Source organism: Caretta caretta, chromosome 1 (assembly GCF_965140235.1).
Source record: "Caretta caretta isolate rCarCar2 chromosome 1, rCarCar1.hap1, whole genome shotgun sequence".
In the NCBI taxonomy this organism is placed as follows: Eukaryota; Metazoa; Chordata; order Testudines; family Cheloniidae; genus Caretta; species Caretta caretta.
Genome location: NC_134206.1, coordinates 196399224 through 196404074, shown reverse-complemented (window position 1 = coordinate 196404074; position 4851 = coordinate 196399224). Strand labels below are relative to the sequence as shown.

Below are 4851 nucleotides of genomic sequence, written 5' to 3'. Positions count from 1 at the left end.
TACAGCATTAACTTTGCTGCTGTTAGACAATTGCAACAAATCTTGTACAAAGTGTGTCATGTAAGGTATCTATAGAAGAGTTATGATTTGCTGAATAAGATTATCCTGTTGAAATCCATGTATCATCACTGTAGCTGAAGTTATGAATATTGACTATATCCTTGTATTTCAAATGTGTTTGCTCCTGGGCTAACACCCACAAGGTAGTTTACATCCAGTCTAGCCAGCCATTGTGAATGGACTATTCAAGCTTGATGGCCCATTAAAGACACAACTTAAAGACATAATGGGCCAGAGAAGAAACTCATTCCCCTCAGCAAGTCTTCCTGAGGATGCCCCAGCCAGATTAAGGGTAATGGCTGCCCCTGTGAGTCAGCAAGCCATGTAAGGTCATGTGGTCCTGTACTCCATTTTGTGCCAGTAATTTTCCACAAACTGTATTGTGAGCTTTGTTTCGGGACAGTAAAATTCCAGTAAAATAAAAAACCCTTCAAGCATCTCCATGTTGCCTCTTTCCTGCTCTGGTTCTCTGAACTATGGACTTACAACTAAAAGGAGCAGTCTAAACTATGGACTGGGGACCTTCCAATCTTTTGAAAGTTACCAGAGACTCCACAAGCCAGCAGTCTATTCCATCACTGCTTCAAACCTGATATAAGAACTTGCAATTATGGTATATATATGATCTATTAACCATTTTATCTCTCTTCTTCTTTTCCTTATGAATAAACCTGTAGCTATTAGATATAAAGGATCAGCAGTAGCATGATTATTGGATAAGATCTGAGTTATATGTTGACTGGATATGTGGCTGAACTCTTGGGCTCAGAAGAACCCTTTGTTTGATGAAATTGGTTTTCAGTAACTACTCATCATAAACTCTAGTGTCTGGGAGGTAAATTAAATGCTGGGATGTCTAAGCAGACTGCATTTCTGCCATCTTGTTAATCAGTGTGGTGAGACTGATGTTTTACTTTTATTACTGGCTTGGTATAGCTAATGATAGAAAAACCATCAGTTCTGGGTGGGTCTGCCCTATTTCTCAGCAGTTTGTCCTGAATCTGGTATTCTCAACTGTGACCCACTGAGGCCGGTGACATCATGAATGTTAGGGATCCACAAATAACCCCACATTTGTTTACAAACATTCACAAATCCCTGTGTGTGCACTCTTGAGTATTTCTAAATTTTATCAGAGTTTGGGTGGAAATTTGACCTGTAAACCCACCACAAGCTCTGAAACAGAATGTGCTCCAAACATCCTGACTGCCTTCTCCTAATTACATTTTACTTTTTGTGCCCATAAACATAATATTCTCCCAAGTGAAACAGTCTGCAATTTGCAAAAAGCGCTATTTTTCTTGAGATAAGGCTAGTGGGTATTTTTCTTTACTTATTTACAAAGTAAAATTTAAGAGACTTTCCACAATCTGGATTCTTTCTCACAATCACACAGAGTATCCTGTTTACCTCTTTGGAGTTTCTTTTTTTTCTCTCTCTCTTTCTTTCTATTATAATTCAAGCCTCATCTGCCAATATTGCAAGAGAATCCGAGGAGGAAAGTGCTATGCCTTAAAGAATTTGCTTTGTTTCTGAATATCCCATACTTCATCAGAACTTTTTTTAAATGCACTTGAGTCATATTAATAGGTTCTTAGGTGTGAGCTTCAGTGAGTTCATAAAGGGTCTAACTATGACCCATTGTCCTAGCACCTCCATTATTTCAGGATCATTTTGTTTAAATGGAAAAGAGCATGTTTAACTTTGTAATACAAAACATAGATGAATCATTGACAGTTCAGTCGGGTTTTATGATGCTGAAATCACAGTAGGCTATCCCTTTCCCAGACTGTACTGATACTAAACCAGAACTGATTTCTATCTAAGGAGGAATGGCAAAGTACACACAAATACATAAATCTCAGTGCAAACAATGGGAAATTTACAAACAAACCTGGTGTCAGCAGAGCCAATTTTAATTTTTAAATTCAGTAAAACATAGGAGGGGGAAGAAAACAAAGAAAGAAACAAAGAAAGATTAATTAATCTAGTCACCTGCTGCCTGGAGTCTTCAATGCCCTGCTGTTTGGAGACAGCAAATGTTAAGATCAGAGCTACCTGAAAGTATGATTGCCGCACTTCAGCTTCCTATGTGAAAAGCTTTCTCATAGCATTTAGAAACATATTTAATCCTAAGTGTTACTGATCCAAATGTTGCACAATTGAGTGCAGATCTATGGTTTGAAAAGAATGTGTTGGCTTCCATCCACTAACGAACTTAATGTTCAAACAAATCACAATGTTGTCTAAAATACATGTCACAAAAGTAAGTACCAGAGGAAGTTAAGGCACTCCACATAATGTATATGGTCAATTAATTTCAGAGGAAACCAAAAAGAATGTGTAGCTCAAACATTGCTAAATTAGCAGCAAGGTACAATGGTGATCAATCAAAGTAGCAGGGAAAATGAGAGTGTATTCACAGCCCCAAAAATATACATGTATAAGGGAATTCAAATTCCAGAAGCAGGTGGGGATGATTTCACAAAGAGCTTAATGGATTACTTAAGGCGTACTTTTAAATCTGTTGTTTAAATCCTTCTTCTGACCTTATTGAAGTAAGCCCGATGAGCTGCAATTGTCTGTAGTGGAAATTAATCCACATGCGGAAGACATTGTGGGTCAAATCTTGCTCACTCCACTCACATGTGAGTACACAGAGCTGGCTTTGGCTCCATAGATAGATAGGGGTAGATCCTTATAGGTCTCAAAAATACACACACAACGCCGAGCAGTTAATTTAGATTTACAGAGTATGTGTGTGTGTAAGCAATCCAGCGTTGTGTCCGCAAATCTACTGGGAAAGCATACTTGCATGGCTAGTAGCACAGGATCTGTAGTACCTAGTGGAGACAAAGGAGTTCAGCTTTCAAAGTTGTTGCCAGGGGATACCAGGTCAAACATTTATATATGATTCACTACGCAGAAGAGGCTGCTGAGTCAGCAGAGCACTGAGCAGGTGGTCAGCTGCTCACTACATGTGTCATCTTACCTTCTTCATCATTGCAGGCAAAGGAAGATGATGACAATGTGCTGAGCTGCATGGAGAGGCACAAGGACAGGATCAATGAATTCTAGTTTTCTGTAGGCCGTTAATGCACAGAATTAGATGAAACACAAATGTGCACCCATTCTGGTCTTTATGCAAGTGGATTTCAGGTTTTTAGTGCAGGATTGTTACTGAACTATAACTGGAGTAAAAGTCATATGCTTATGTTTTGCCCCATCCACAGGCACAAATCAACTAACAAGGGGAAGATATTTTCCCCATAGACTTTAAGGCCATTGGTCTGACCTCCTGCACATTGCAGGCCACAGCACCTTGCCCACCCACTCCTGCAATAGGCTCATAACTTCTGGCCAAATTACTGAAGTTCTTAAATCATGATTTAAAGACTTCAAGTTACAGAGAATCCATCATTTACACTAGTTCAAACCTGCAAGTTGACCTGTGTCCCATGCTGCAGAGGAAGGCAAAAATCCCCAGATCTGCCAATCTGACCTAAGGGAAAATTCCTTGCCGACCCCAAATATAGTGATCAGTAAGACCCACCAGCCAGACATCTGGGAAAGAATTTTCTGTAGTAACTTAGAGCCCTCCCAATCTAGTGTCCCATCACCGGCCATTGGAAATATTCACTAATAGCAGACACGAATGGGCCATATGCCACTGTGGACAGTCCCATCACACCATCCCCTCCATAAACTTATCAAGCTCAATTTTGAAATCAGTTAGGTTTTTTGCCTCCACTCCTCTCCTTGGAAGGCTGTTTCAGAACTTCATGCCTCTAATGGTTAGAAATCTTCAATTAATTTCAAATCTAAACTTGTTGATTGCCAGTTTATAGCCATTTGTTCTGGTGCCAACATTGGCTCTTACCTTAAATAACTCCTCTCCCTCCTTGGTATTTATCCCTCTGATGTATTTATAGAGCACAATCATATTTCCTCTCAGCCTTCATTTTAGGGTAAAGAAGCCAAGCTCCTTAAGTCTTCTCTTGTAATGCAGATTCTCCATTCTTCTGATCATCATAGTAGCCCTTCTTGGTACCTGTTATGGTTTGAATTCATAATTTCTTAACCATTGGAGACAGAAATTCACCCAGTATTCCAGATGACATCTCATCAGTACTTTGTACAATGGTGATAACACTTCCCTATTTCATTCTGGATATACCTTGCCTAATGCATCCTAGGATTGAATTAGCCTTTTTTTCAAATCCCCATCATATTAGTGGCTCATAGTCATGCTGTGAGAGACTAATATACCTCGGTCTTTCTCCTCCTCTGTCATTTTCAATTGGTAAGTCCCCAGCTTATAGCAAAAACTCTTGTGAGTCCATAAGTGCACTTTGCACTATTGAATTTCCTCCCACTTCTATTACTTCAGTTTTCAATCTTGTCCAAATCTTCTTGTATGATATTCCAGTCTTCCCCTGTAATGGCAATACCTCCAAACTTTGTGTCAGCTGCAACTGTTATTAGCACACTCCCACTTTTTGTGCCAAGGTCATTAATGAAAATGTTAAATAAGTTTGTTCCAAAGACCCATCCTTGATAAACTTCACTAGTAACTTCCCTCCAGCTTGACAGTTACCTTTCAGTATGATCCCTTGTAGTCTCCCCTTTAACCAGCTCCTTACCCATCTCTCAATTCTTGTATTAATGTCCATCTTCTCCAATTTAATTAATAATTTTCCATGCCAAACTATCACATACTTTACTGAAAACCAGGTAGATTAGATCTACTGCATTTCCTTTGTCTCTAAATTGGTTACATTCTCAAAAAAA

At 39.2% G+C, this 4851-nt stretch overlaps 1 long non-coding RNA gene across 1 annotated transcript; it reads right to left on the bottom strand.

The window, feature by feature from the left end:
- Window positions 1-1915: 1915 nt before the first annotated feature.
- On the bottom strand, window positions 1916-4105 carry LOC142070599 (uncharacterized). Its single transcript, XR_012666470.1, has 3 exons — window positions 3941-4105; window positions 3053-3098; window positions 1916-2903 (listed from the first exon to the last, which is right to left on the bottom strand). It is a non-coding gene; the product is annotated as an uncharacterized LOC142070599 (long non-coding RNA).
- Between the last annotated feature and the right edge of the window lie 746 nt (window positions 4106-4851).